Below are 15,321 nucleotides of genomic sequence, written 5' to 3' on the forward strand. Positions count from 1 at the left end.
GGAGACGGGGAACCCTGGAAAATCAAAAGCTGCCCAGCCTGTGGTAGTAGAATTAAAAGAAGGATCTCAGCCGGTTAGAATAAAACAATACCCAATTAAATTAGAAGCTAAGCAAGGTGTTGCTCCTTTGATAACTCAGTTTCTGGCACAAGGGATTTTGCAGGAATGTGAATCAGAATTTAATACTCCTATTTTTCCAGTTAAGAAACCAAATGGTAAGTATCGGTTAGTGCAGGATCTAAGGGCAATTAATAACATAGTAAAAGACATTCACCCGGTGGTTGCCAATCCTTATACTTTGTTAACATCTGTGTCGGAAAAGTTTAAATGGTTTTCTGTTATTGATTTGAAAGATGCTTTCTTCTGCATCCCTTTGGCATTGGAGAGTAGAAAATATTTTGCTTTTGAATGGGAAAGTCCTGACACTGGAAGGAAAAGACAACTTACATGGTCCCGTTTGCCACAAGGATTTAAAAACAGCCCAACAATATTTGGAAACCAGTTGGCGAAAGAATTGGAGGAATGGAAGATTGCTGAGGTAAGAGAGTCACCTTTCTCTTACGTCATTCTCCAATATGTGGACGATATATTTCTGGCTACAGAAGAAAAGGAGGTATGTCTTAAGCTAACCATTGCCTTGCTAAACATGCTGGGTCAGGCTGGGTACCAAGTGTCAAAGGAAAAAGCACAACTAGTAAAGGAAAGTGTAATTTACCTGGCATGTGAAATTGTTCAAGGCCAAAGAAGACTGGGAGTCAATCGAATAGAAGCTATTTGTGCCATACCCCTCCCAAGAAATCATCAGGAATTGAGGTCCTTTCTGGGAATGGTGGGGTGGTGCAGACTGTGGATTTTAAATTTTGGACTCCTAGCCAAAACATTATACGAGGCCTTGAAGGAATCACAACTAAATTGGAACCGACAGAGGAAGAAAGCATTTGAGGATTTAAAACAAGCTCTTAAGGAGGCTCCAGCATTGGGCCTCCCAGATTTAAATAAAGACTTCCAATTATATGTAAACGAAAGACAAAAATTGGCATTGGGGGTGCTGACCCAAAAACTTGGATCCTGGAACGTTCAGTAGGCTACTTCTCAAAACAATTGGACACTGTTAGCGCTGGTTGGCCGTCATGCTTGCGGGCAGTTACGGCCACAGTGATCCTCATTCAGGAGGCCAGAAAATTGACTCTGGGAAGAAAGATAGAGGTGTTTGTACCTCACATGGTACTGGCAGTCCTGGAACAAAAGGGGGGTCACTGGTTGTCATCCAGCAGAATGTTGCAATACCAAGCAATCCTGAGAGAACAGGATAATGTAGAATTGAAAACAACTAATCATATCAATCCAGCAGAATTTCTCCGCAGTGAGCTGGAAGAAGGGGAATTAGCACACGATTGCATGGAAGTTATTGAACAGGTGCATGCCAGTCGGATTGACTTGCGAGATACCCCGATGGAAAACCCAGATTGGGAGCTGTTTACTGATGGATCCAGCTTTGTGGAAAACGGAACCAGGTATGCAGGGTATGCCGTGGTGACTGTTAAGATGGTGGTAGAAGCAAAAGCCCTAGCTCCTGGAACCTCTGCCCAGCGAGCTGAAATTATTGGACTTACCAGAGCTCTAATCCTGAGCTGAGGAAAGAAGGTAAATATTTGGACTGATTCTAAATATGCCTTTGGAGTTGTGCATATTCATGGTGTTTTGTGGAAGGAACGAGGACTGTTAAACTCTCAAAGGGTCACCATCAAATACAGGAACGAAATCCTAGCCTTGCTAGATGCAGTACATAGACCTGAAAAGGTAGCTGTAATGCATGTAAGAGGACACCAGAAGGAAGATGGAAAGATATTTGAAGGAAACCGATTTGCAGACTACACAGCTCGTGAGGTGGCAAGAAAGGTATGGACTCAGATGGCTTTGATACCTACCAAGGTGAGTCCAGCAACTCCGTTTTTAACCCAAGAACCAAAGTATTCCCTAGAGGATGAAAAATTGGCATTGTTGTTACTTGCTCAGAAGAACATGACTGGATGGTATGTGACAGGGACAGGACAAGTGGTGGTGCCTGCCAGAATTATGAAAACGATTCTGGAAATGGAACATAACAAATGTCATTGGGGAGCAGAGGCATTGGTAAAATTCCTAAAAAGAGAAGTAATTTCCAACCAGATGTTAACATTGGCAAAACGGGTAAATGCCATGTGTCCAACTTGTTTGAAGAATAACCCAATAGTTAGGAAACAGATCCAGCTAGGGAAAATACAAGTGGGACCAGAACCAGGAGATTATTGGCAAGTAGATTTTTCAGAATTACCGAAAGCACAGAACTTTAAGTATCTTTTGGTGTATGTGTGTACCTTTTCAGGCTGGCCTGAAGCCTTTCCTTGTTGAACAAATCAAGCGAAGGAAGTAGTCAAAACACTGTTGAAGGAAATCATTCCGAGATTTGGGGTGCCGTTGGGATTGTCATCAGATAGAGGCCCACACTTTATAGCAGGAATAGTACAAGAGGTGGCTAGGATGCTAGATATATCTTGGGACTTACACACCCCGTGGCGACCTCAATCAAGTGGCCAGGTAGAGCGGATGAATCAAACGATTAAAGGACAAATTAAGAAAATTTGCCAAGAGGCAAAAATACAGTAGCCACAGGCTTTGCCATTAGCATTGCTCAGAATCAGAATTAAACCCAGGGAGCAATTGGGAGTTAGCCCATATGAAATCCTATATGAGAAACCATACCATGCTAATGTGTTGAAAGGGGATTTGCATGTGCAAGGTGATCAGACAATATTCGGTTATGTCATGTCATTAAACAAAACTCTTAATGCCTTAAGGGGAGCTCTGCAGTGGAACCGACCTATGCCACTGGAAAATCCGGTGCATGACATTCAACCAGGAGACCGAGTGTATGTGAAGAACTGGTCCACCCACCCCTTGAAAGAAGCATGGGACGGCCCACGCCAAGTGATCCTGACAACCTACACGGCAGTAAAGGTCGAAGGAATCGACTCATGGATCCATTACACTCGGGTCAAGAAAGTCCCTGCACAATGGGAGACTCAGTCTCCCACTCATCTCCAACACGGATGATTTTTCGCGGAAAGTAGCATTTTTGATTATATTGTTACTGGTAATAACGAAACCAATTCTTGTTAATGGTTCTGTTGTAGTTGCAGTTACTGAACCAGTGGTTGGTGTTATGGACGGAATGGATGTGAACCTGACCTGTTTTATAACAAATGACCAGAAAACTGAAGTCCGGAATGTACAGGCAACCTGGAAGAAAGGTGCTGATTATCCAGAAGCAAATATTATCACAGTCTGGGATAAGGATGCACAGAGGGGAAATACCACATTACTACTGAAGCAAGTCAGGCAAGAGGATATGGAAAATTACATGTGCATTGTAAAATCCCGAAAAAGCTTTGATTATAAGCAAATTAAATTGAGAATAGTATCCTGGAAATTGAGAAAGGACACTCCATCCCAGGAATCCGTAGAGGTAAAACCCTCCTGGACTGTACAAGGTATGTGGGATAGACTTCCTTTGAAGGTGAACTGTTCATTTGCGTTAAAACAAGAATGTAATCAGACATTGCAAGTTAAATGGTGGAAAGAAAACAATCAGAAGTCATGGGATAGAATAGACCAAGGAATTAACTGGTGGGAAGAATCTGGAAAAGGTATGGGATGGTTAAATATTAGTAACCCTCAAATTGGTTTTACTGAAGGAAAATACTTGAGTTTAGTGATATGTGAACTTGATGCTGATTATGGAATAAAAATAGTAGAAGCTGGACAAGGAATCAGGCCCACTCACATAGTATCCCCGGTAGAAAAGAAGCGTAGAGAGCTGAGAGATATAGAAGCAGCTGTACATCAAAGTCACGAACAAGAAAATTTGGTAGTAGGGTTAATTAGAGATTTTGGAATGGTGCAAAATGTATCCCGAATTACAGCATGCCTGCCACTTCCACAAGCGGCAGGAGAACCAATTCCATGGGGAATAATTCCCGTTCCATTACTACCTAAAACGGCAGAAAACACGTCTACCGTATGTCACATTGAAAGGAAGGAAAGAGAAATAGTTACTGTCAAAAAGGAAAATGTATGGCATGCAGCATTGTATGCTGCTAGAGATGTAAAAGTTAAAACAAAGCAACCTTACCAAGAAGTTACGTGTCAAAATATAAGCCAACAACATGTGATTTGGGATGACTGGAAAGCCGTATGGGGTCCGAGTTTATTAGAACATTACAGCTATATTGGAGCAGTGAACTGGTGTATACAATGGACAGGAAGTAAAAATCAAACCCTGGTGGAAGTCTATAAGACAGAAACCTCTACAAGAGAAATTAAAAAAACTAAAGAAAATTGGAATTGTACTAAAGTTATTACATGTGATACCCCAGAAAGCCAGATCAGTCTAGCCCCTCTTAGAGTACTACTTAAGTGGGGATGTGAATGTAGGAAAATTAATCATACAATTATGGGAAGAGTAGCGGCACTAAGTAGAAGTGGAATTAAAAAAGCTGTAAGTTGTAGAGATACCACAATTAGAAGTCCAGGAAATTTAGTTTGGGTAATGGGACATGGACAATGGACCACACATATTCCTATAGATGGGCCTGTAACACAATTCACTCTAGGAGTCCCCACCCTTTGCCCTCTGTGGAAGCAATCAAAATTACAATCCAACCGGAAGAAAAGGGAAGTAGATGCATTCACTGAGTTAGAAAATAAATGGCATGAGCCTGATGGTGGAGTTAAATTTGGGTGGGCTTTGGAATCACTATTTGCACCTGTAGCCGCCTATAGGAACAGAAAAATGCTGTACAAACTGCTAGGGCAGACTGAAAGATTAGCAGCAGCTACTAAAAAAAGATTCAAAGACATGAATTTGCAATTGCAAGCCACGTCCCGAATGACTTTGCAAAATAGAATGGCATTAGATATGCTTTTGTTAAAAGAGCATGGTGTGTGTCAGTATCTAAAAACAAAAATTGACCACTGCTGCATCCATATTCCAAACATGACCATTGAAGTGGAAAAAGATATCTCTCAATTAGAAACAATTGAATCCAAGACAAAAGACATTGAAAAAGAAGCACAACATAATTGGATCGGAGAAATTTTTGAATCTTTAGGACTTCAGGTTTCTGGATGGGTTTCGTCTGTAATACAGTACATTCTGTTGTTTGCAGTTCTATTATTAATCATTTGGCTAGTGTATAAGTGTGTTTTAGGAGTCATCGAAAAAGAAACAAAACGCACCAGAAGAGTGATAAAAGCCTTGACAAGAACTAATGAGATGTACCTGCCTCCTCCGAAGTATGAAGTTGCTATTGGGCAAGAAAATCCAGCATTTGAAAGACCCGATAATGACTGAGAGTTGAGCATCCTTGCAGAAAACTGAAAAATGCTCAAAAGGGAGGAAATGTTGCCATTTGATTAAATGAACCGTATTAAGATAGTAGTGAACCTTAAGAGTTAACATTAGTTGACATTAGTAGTAGTCATGCTAAGGCTTGATAGGCCGCATTTAACCTGTAGATGAACTATTATAGCCGATTTCGTAATGCAAGCAGTGTAGTTAACAAATAATTACTTATCTTAAGGAGTGTATCCATTTATCTAGAGAATGTACCTTTTGGCAGAAATTTAAATGTCAGAAAGATTATGGTACCAGGTATCGAGAATGAAGCAAGAATTTGTTATGATGAAGAAATCATGTAAAGAAGCATATAAAAACCCTGTAAATTTTCTGTGAGATGGGGCTCTGTCTTTAGACGCTAGTCCACAGGCTCCCGGGCCCTCAATAAAGCACCGCATAAACGACTTCGGTTGTTTGAGTCTTCTTCGGATCGGGCAACACTGTGAAACTGTGGACACTTGAATCCATAAGATTCCACAGTGTTATAATGGTCTCCTGGGTTCCATGAGGTCCCTCTTTGTATCAATTTACACCTGGGTTCCATGAGGTCCCACTTTGTATCAATTTAGACTTGATTCCATGGGATTCTACTGTGTCATAATGGTCTCCTGGCTTTCATGAGTACCCACTGTGTTTACAATTAACACTTGGCTTGAATCATTATTTTAAAGAGTTAAAATTTTAGTGGGTTAGAAGCAATTCATATTGATCAGGGTGTAAGTTAGATAAACAAGTGTTAGGTTAATGATTATTAGATGCTTAAACTAAAGATAATAGAGGTATTGTTTCCAATTATGTGCTTGTTTCAGTTTCATTTATAGAAAGAGCTGGAGTAAGTGAACCACTGTAAGAACAGGTTGAAACCAGTAGAACAATGACTAACGCCTGAACTTCATACCAATCTATCACGAAGCAGAGGACCTTAGATTGTGCCAAAAGGTCAAGGAGACCTGATGAAGACTTTTCTTACTTCATCTTTCAAGACCACTGACCCAATTTGAGACCACTTATCCAACTCAAGAGTAGAATTGTGCACACGTGAATGACTAATAGCCTCACTTTAATACGGAGTGGGGATGAGAGGTGCTGGGGTTCTGTATATGCATAGAATGTAAGATTTTGAGAAATAAATAGAAGGCAAGGAACCTTGTATGAGCCTGCCATGTCTCAAGGGGACAACTCCCGTGCAGCCCGCTGGCATCTTAATAAACAGACCACTTTCTAACTTTAACTAGTTAGAGAGTTTTGTCCGTGAACATATCGGTTTTAACAATTCAGGCTCCCCGTGATGCCATTGTGTCACTGTGCTCTCCTGTGATTCATGAGGCTGTGCTGTGTCACAATGGACACTTGCTTCCTCCAAGGCTGGAGATGTCCCAGTGGCACCTGGTTTCCATTAGGCCATGCTCTGTCACAATGGGGCCTTGGTTCCATGAAAATCCATTGCATCGCAATGTTCTCCTTAGTTTTACAGAGCCTGATGTGTTGACAATTGACCCTTTATTCCTTGAGGTTCTATTGCATCACAGTGGTCTCTTGGATTCCATGGAGGCCCTGCTGGGTCAAAGAGCAGCCTTTATTCCTTATGTTTCCATTGCAGCACAATGGTCTCCAGCATTCCATGAGGCCACACTGTAAAACAGTGAGCACTTGGTTCCATGAGTGTCCATTCCGTCAGAATGATCTCGTGCATTCCCTGATGCCCTGCTGGGTCACAGTGGAGCCTTGTTCCATGTCTTCCCATTGTGACACAATGGTCTCCAGTGCTCTATGAGGCTGCACCATGAAAGTTTGGACACTTGGTTCCATGAGATTCCATGTTGTCACTGTCAGGAAAATCCACAAATGCCAGAGGTTTATGTCCAAAAATGAGACAGGGGAGTCCTTCCAATTTATTTGAATAAATGGAGAGAGTTCCCTGGAGGACATTCCTGCAGGGTTTTCTCTCTCAAGGTTTCAGAGGGTGCAGCCTCCTTTTATCTTAAACTCCTGCCTGCATGTTAACCTTGTCCTTTCCCCACTGGTCAAGGTAGAGGGAAGGTACAGCCTTTCTGCTTCACCTGCCCCATATCCCCCTTGAAGCTGGCATTTTCCTCTGAAGTTCAGCCTTGTGCAGACCCTTGTCTGTTTCAGGAGCCAAGCTCTCTGTGCCTGGTAATAAACCTGCTGCCCAAAGGCAGTAGAAAAATTTTGGCCAATTTCAAAGACCTTAACACTCATCCCTCACCCATGAAATGATTTGTAAAGACATTATCATACATCTCTCCTTCCAGATTGATGTTTTCTGTGCTGGTGACAGTCTTTTAAGCCCAGTCTTCTCCCTGACTTCCCTGCTGTAGTAGTTCCATGGACAGAGGTTGTTGTCTCTTACCTCTTCCATGGGCAGGCCGTTGTTCAACCATCTCCAGGACAGCAGGGCCCCACCCCACATCACTGCTACCTGGGAAGGTGAAAACCATCATTCCAAATGTCCCCCTCCTCCTTCTTCCCAGGCATTTGGCCCTGCCAGGGGGGTTTGCTGCTGATTGCCATAGGGAAAAGGAAACCCCTGTGACACTGTGCAGCCCCATGGAACCAAAGGGCCAATATGACACCATGGGGCCCCACAGAACCAAGGACACCCTTATGACACAGCAGGGCCTCCTGGAAGCAAATCTCCACTGTGACACTACAGAACCTCACAGAGCCAAGGGGCCATGGTGACACAGCAAAGCCTCGTGGAACTGAGGAGTCCAAAGGTCTAAAAGAGTTCTTGCAGGGTTGTGCCTTGGGAAGAGAAACCTCCTTGGTGGCAGCTTGAGCTTGGCACACCCTTAAGGACGGTGTCTGTTTGTAGTGGGGGAATTCAGGAGTTTTAGATTGCTTCAAAAAAATGAAAAGGGAAAAACCCTGTTTGCCTGAGTGCAGCCAGTTGTCCAAGCAAAGCAGGTCCCAGGTGAGGGAGGACAGACAGGATGGGATTGGGGAATGTGGAGCCAGGTTGTCCATACTGGGTCAGATATCAAGGCACAGCTTCTCTGAGCAGGCCAGACCTCCTGAGGAGACACCCTGGATTATTATCAATCGCAGAATGCTGCAATCACCTCTTCCCAAAAGAGAACAGCTATAAAAGACACCCTCTAATATAAGACTACATATTTCTTAGAAGCTCTTTGAAGTATTTCTCCATAAATGGAGTTGAAAAACTTCCTAATGAACTGTACTAGACCAGAGAAAAATCAAGGCAGAGCCATAGTTTGATAGGACTTGCTTGATCCCAGTGAGCCCCGTGGTGCATTTGGTGCTGAGCACTGGAAACTCAAGGCCTGAGAGGAGATTGCACAAACCTTTCCAGGAGTCCAAGTCAGAAGAAAAACCCAAAGTGTCTCAAAGCATTAATGGGTCCCACTGAGGTCCATCCCCAACACAGTCTCCTCATAGACTTCTTGGAGGAGAGAATTGGAGGTCATGATTGCACAAAATCTTCTCAGAGACTGAGAGAGAAAAGGAAAAAGGAAAATACATTAAAATCTGAAGCACCTAGAGGCATTGAGCCCCACTGAGTGTTGTTCCTGACAAAGGCTCTCAAGAGACTAATTAAAGCAGATAACTGGAGGCCATGACTGCACAAAGCTCTCAGAGACTCCAAGGCAAAAGCAAAACCCAAAGTCCTCTGAAAAACCTGCAGTCCCTGGGAGCATGAAGGAGCCCCCAGGGCCATTCCTGACCAAGGCTCCCCAGAGACTGGTCCCAGCAGATCCCTGAGGCCACTGGGATGTGGGGAGATGCTGAGGGCAGCACAAGGGGTGACAGTGCCCAGCCTTGCTGGGGCTGTGCCAGGAGGCCCCAGTGCCTCAGGACAAGGTGTCTCCTCCCAGCCCTTGGTGGCACAGACCCTGCTGTGCCCCAGGGCACCAAGATTTGTCTTCTGCTTTTCCCCTCCTGTTACCACTCTCTCCAGTTCCCTGGAGGAACTGGGGACACTTTCTCAGTTGTGTCCCCCCAGTGGCACCCATTAAAACTTCAAGAATCTTTAGAGTTTGATTCTGACTTGGAGTTCTTGAGAGGTTTCTTCAGCTCCCTCTTGATGACTGATGTTCAGGGCCTCAGCACCAAAACCCCCAAGAGGGTCATTAAAATCCTTGTGCTGTGTCTGTGCTGCTGAGCTGGGCTGGGCTCCTGGCACAGAGGCAGCTCCTGGCAAGGGCAGCACTGCAGAGAGACAGCTCTGCCCAGCAGCAGCTCCTGTGCACAGCCCAGTAGGGCTGGGGCACTGCCTGCAGCCACCCTGGGCACAGCACAGAGCTACAGAGGGGTTAAACTCAGCCTGGGCTGGGAGCACAGAGCAGAGCTCACTGAGGGCTCACTAGAGCAGAAATCCTCACAGTGTTTCAAACAGCCACTCTCTGCCTGTGGGAAGATAAGCTGCAGTTGCTGCAGGGATCTCCTGAAGCTGGCACATCCCACAGCTTTCAGGACCTTCCAGGAGGAGTCTCAGAGCTGCTGCAGTGCAGGGGATGTGGCTCTAGGGCAGGGCTGGGTTTCCCTGCTGCAGCAGCCGAGGCACAGCCCCAGGCAGCTCCCTGTGTCCAGGCTCTGCTGCAGGGCTGAGCAGCCGGGGCTGCAGCCAGGGGTTCCCAGGGCTGTCCTGCAGAGCAGGGTCCTGCAGCCCAAGGCGCTGTGCTGGGGCAGAGACACTGCTCCCTGCCAGGGACAGCTCTCAGCCAGCCCGGGCAGCTGCTCCCAGCGCTGGGGGAGAAGCTGTGGGGGCAAGGAGCAACCCTGAGCAGGGCAGGTGCTGCTGCTGAGAGGTGCTGGGTGGGGCAGGGCTGCTCCCAGCTCCACACCAGCCTGGGAACAGCTCCGGATGACAGTTCCCAAAAGAAGGTAAACCTGGGATTGCTGTAAAGATCAGGAGCTTTCCTGACAGTGTTTTAAATTTCCTCCTTGGAGCAGGGTGAGAAATTTGGGGTGATGGCAAAAAGTTTTCTGCTTTTTATACATTTTTCCTATATTCATAGCTCTGTAAACTATTATTATTATATAGTTATAAGACTATAATTCTTAATTGACTCTATTAAACCCTTAAGTAACTCTATTAAACTACTATTATATACTTATATAACTGTAATCCTTAATTAACTCTGGTACATTTCCTAACCTTTCTCTTAGATTTTTGAACAATAAGCTGACCTTCTAAATACATTCCTGAAATACTGTATAGTCTTATTATCAGGAAGAGGTCCTACAAGAAGAACTTTTTTTTTTTTTTTACCCAGAATGTGAGCATTCATAACAAAACTGGAGCAAAGAAGCCCTTAGACCTTCTCCAAGGGTTGACTCAAGGGTATCTAACAGGCACAACTGACTCTCCTAATGGATGTTCCTGTTAAATATCCTAGTTAATCAACCCTAATAGATTGTTGGAATTGGGGGCTGGATGTGCCTCATCCCCACTGGGACACCTGGAAGCTTCCAATAAAGGTTTGGTTTTTACTTTACTGTTCTAACGGTGTTGCAAGGGTTTTTTTCTCTTTTGATTATAGACAACAGGGGGATGAGAGAAGCAGAACAGGAATTGTAATCAGGGAATGACGGAACATTCTGAGTTGAAAGGGACACACAGGATCTGCAAAGTAATGTTTGAATATTTACAGAGAGTCCGGATCTGTAACTTTGGGTGGTCAGTCTCTCTGCTGGAGCCTCCCAAGGAGCTTTCAGCCACTCCCCAGCCCTGGGCAGCACCAGCATCCCCTTTGCAGGGCCCAGCAGGGCTCTCCTGAGCTGCCCTTGCCCACCTGCAGACAGACCCTGCCCCAGGCAGGGCTCTGCAGACAGGCAGGTTTCTGTAGGGCAGGTGAGGGCACAGAGGGTGGGATGGGCTCTGTGAGCCTGGCAGGGACAGGGCAGCTCTCAGGAGGGAAATGTCCAGGTCCAGGGAGATGCTCAGGGAAGGAGAGGGGGCTGAACAGAGCAATGCTGGGGGCAGGAGGGCACTGTTGGTGTGTGGGAGGTGCTGTGCACAGCTGGGCACAGGAACACTGCCCTGAGTGCCCGGCTGTCTCTGCCCTGCCCTCTCAGGCACAGCACCACAACATCTTCTCTAGTTTCTGCACTCCTCTGATACTGTCATTGTAATCTGCTGCTCTCAGGGAGGCTCTGGGATTGCAGCAGCTAAGTCAGGTACTGCTCTTGGGATTCCTGCCAGGCTGGGGTGTCCATGGGAATGGGGTGTCCAAGCTTCCCTGTGACCTGTGGGGCTGTGGGCAAAGCAGTCCATGGGAAAGGGGAATGAGCTGAGCCCCCTCCCTGAGATCCCATCATGGGCACATCTGGGGGTCTCCTTGCTGTGTCCTTCCAAGCTCTGAGCTGCCCTCCTGGGTGCAAATCTGTGCCAGAGCCTCTCGGAGCTCCCTGAGTGTCACACAGGGAAGTGCAAAGATGTCACAGCTGAGGAAATGCTGTTGGGTTTACCAAGGGAACCGCGAGTGTCCTTGGCAGAAGGGGGTGCTGAGATCTTGCTCAGAGACCTTTAGAGAGGGTGAGACATTCATGGGTCCCTCTGCTCTGGGCAGGGTCTGGCCTATCCCAGGGTGACACAGGAGTGTGACTGTACTCTGATTGCAGCCAAAGGTGCAAACCCAGGGCAGTTGGGAACAAGCCCATCCAGACCCTCACCTTGCCCTGAGCCACAGGGAATCCTTTGCCTCTCACTTCTCTCAGTGGAAAACTGTGAGTACAGCAGAAATGCTGTGGATTTGTGTCCTCATAGAATCAGGAATGATGTGTGGGCAGGAAAATAATAGCTAAAATTCCTTCCTGGTCTCCATTCCCTTTAGAAGTGGGAATGCAGAAGCAGCAGCCTTTTAGAAGGGATTCCGTTGAGGAATCCTGAATATACAGTCTTGTCCCTCTGCCACACAGCCACAAACCCACGGTGGCAGGGCAGGGATGGCTCCTCCAGAGCCCCCTGCACAGGCCTGGCTTGTCCTGCAGCTCTCAGAAAGCACAACTGGAGCTCAGTCAGGGACCTGGGAGAAAGTTTCCCAGAGCAGAAACAAGGGAGGCTGAGTCACAGCAGGACAGCGTACAGAGAATTGACCAGGTCTGGCTCAAAGCAGCCTCTGCTGACTTGTCACTGTCCTTTATCCATGAACAGGTCCCCATGTTCGGCCAGAGCAAATGTCCAACAGCAGCTCCATCAGCCACTTCCTCCTGCTGCCATTGGCAGACACGCGGCAGCTGCAGCTCCTGCACTTCTGCCTCTTCCTGGGCATCTCCCTGGCTGCCCTCCTGGGCAACGGCCTCATCATCAGCGCCGTAGCCTGCGGCCACCACCTGCACACCCCCATGTTCTTCTTCCTGCTCAACCTGGCCCTCACCTGACCTGGGCTGCATCTGCACCACTGTCCCCAAAGCCATGCACAATTCCCTCTGGGACACCAGGAACATCTCCTACTCAGCATGTGCTGCTCAGGTGTTCTTCTTTCTCTTCTTTATCTCAGCAGAGTATTTCCTCCTGACCGTCATGTGTTACGACCGCTACGTGTCCATCTGCAAACCCCTGCACTACGGGACCCTCCTGGGCAGCAGAGCTTGTGCCCACATGGCAGCAGCTGCCTGGGCCAGTGGCTTTCTCAATGCTCTGCTGCACACGGCCAATACATTTTCCCTGCCCCTGTGCCATGGCAATGCCCTGGGCCAGTTCTTCTGTGAAATCCCACATATCCTCAAGCTCTCCTGCTCAAATTACTACACTAAGGAACTTGGGCTTCTTATGGGTAGTGCTTTTCTGTTATTTGGTTGTTTTGTATTCATTGTTTTCTCCTATGTGCAGATCTTCAGGGCCGTGCTGAGGATCCCCTCTGAGCAGGGACGGCACAAAGCCTTTTCCACCTGCCTCCCTCACCTGGCTGTGGTCTCCCTGTTTATCAGCACCTCATTTTTTACCTACCTTAAGCCACTTTCAATGTCTTCCCTATCCTTGGATGTGTCTCTGTCAGTTCTGTACTCAGTGGTACCTCCAACCCTGAACCCCCTCATCTACAGCCTGAGGAATCAGGATCTCAAGGATGCCCTGAGGAAAAAGGTGAGTGAACGATGCTGTCCAGAAGGCAGAGACTGCCTGCTTCCTACTGTGAATGGCTTCCAGTTCATAAGATGACAGGCCCAGTCTGTCCTTACTGAATTTTTTTTTCCTTATTTTGGAGACCCTTGATCAATGAACTGTAGTTTTCTGTTCCCCTTCTTCATGAATGTTTAATATGGTTTTGATTTGTTTCCTTTGAGTAATAATTTGGCACAACCAAAACTATTGACTGTGCAGGTTTGCAAGGATTCTTCAGCTGGCAACAGGTGTGCTCGAGAGAGGAGGCTGCACCATGCATGCCACCAAGGGCACAGAGCAGGACATTTGTCACTGCCAGCCTCTGTCCCCAGACATTGCCAGCCCTGGCTGCTCAGCCCAGGTTTGCCCTGGGCTGAGTTTGGCTGTGGCCCAGCTCTATCCTCCTGCGGGGCTCAGGGCCTATTCCCAGCCATGGCCAGCCGTGCCCGGCCTCTCTGCTGGCCCAGAGCCCAGCAGAGCCCGGGGCAGGGCTGTCAGTGCAGCCCCACAGGTGCCACGGGCTGTGCAGGAGCTGGCAGAGGCTGCCCAGCAGGGAGGCCATGGGGCACAGAGCCCCAGGGCTGCTGTGGGCACCGTTCCACCCGCAATGCTCCTGTCCTGGGCTGGGCCTGCGCAGGGGCTGTGCCACCATGGCTGGGCCAGCGCGGCACAAAGGGGCCACGGAGCCGCTGCCGGGGCTGACAGCAAGGCCAGGCACACACAAGGAATTGCTCTGCATTGTCAGCGCTGGGCAGGGCTGGCTGTGGCAAGGGCAGAGCTCAGCTGGCCTTGGTGGCTGCAGGAATTGCCAAGAGCCCAAAGAGCCTCCATGGCTGTGCTGGGGACCAAGGCTGGAAGATGAAAAGGCAGGGTAGCTGCGGGATGGGGAGGGGGTTTCATTCCAGCAGACACCTCAGTTGTCTGCTGATCCTGGCACGGAGCTGGTCCCTATTTCAGCCTGGAGCAGAGCAGATGTTTATGGGACTGGAGCCCTTGGGGCTGTCAGGGATCTGCAGTTTGTGAGGTGCTCTGCTCTCCCTCAGCTCCTCTCTGAGAACTCCAACCCCAGCTCAGCACCTCAGGGCACTGGGGCCCTACAAGTGGCACTGCCTGTTCATGGGCACACAGCTGATGTCTGCCTGGAAAGGGACACAGGTTTTAATACTCGTACATTTCATGATATGCAAACATATTTTTATTATTTGTGTCACTTGAGTACTTTTAAGAAATGGCCAAGTTTTCCCACAAGGAACAGGAATTTCCTGGGCATATACTAAAGGCAGTAGAAGAAATACTGATTTTGCCTTCTACTTGTGTCACCAATATTCAGTCTGTTATTTCCTCTCCCTCTTCCTTTAGGTGTTTCCAGCTCTCCTGTTTAAATGGCCATGTCAAAGGACATCTCTTCACTAGACCAGCTGTATCTATGTCCTTCCCATTGCTCCCAGATTTCCTACTCTGGATGCTCTCTGGTCATTCAAGCGTCTCTTAACTCACTGGTTTCATGCTTTGAGCTTCAGGGAGTTGCCCAATCTTTCATAAATTCAAATAAATATCATATTTGTCAACATCTTAATTGTGTTTATATCTATCACAGAATCACCTTTTCTTATATCTTTGTCTAAAACTCTTCCTGCACAGAAATCCCCTGGGGAAGGTGGACATGTCAGATGATGCTGCTGGGACATCACAGAGAGCTGAGGGAGGAGCTGTGACGGTTATTAAACTGTATCACATTCAATTTCTGTTTGTTTGCAAGAAACCTTTCTATGCTTCTGACTCACCTCAGTCCCTGAGC

General features: G+C 47.1%; 1 pseudogene; it reads left to right on the top strand.

Moving 5' to 3' along the window:
• The first annotated feature begins 10,277 nt into the window (after positions 1-10,277).
• LOC130266053 (olfactory receptor 14J1-like) lies at positions 10,278-15,099 on the top strand (annotated as a pseudogene).
• Positions 15,100-15,321: the final 222 nt, after the last annotated feature.

Source organism: Oenanthe melanoleuca, unplaced genomic scaffold (genome assembly GCF_029582105.1).
Source record: "Oenanthe melanoleuca isolate GR-GAL-2019-014 unplaced genomic scaffold, OMel1.0 S001, whole genome shotgun sequence".
Lineage (NCBI taxonomy): Eukaryota > Metazoa > Chordata > Aves > Passeriformes > Muscicapidae > Oenanthe > Oenanthe melanoleuca.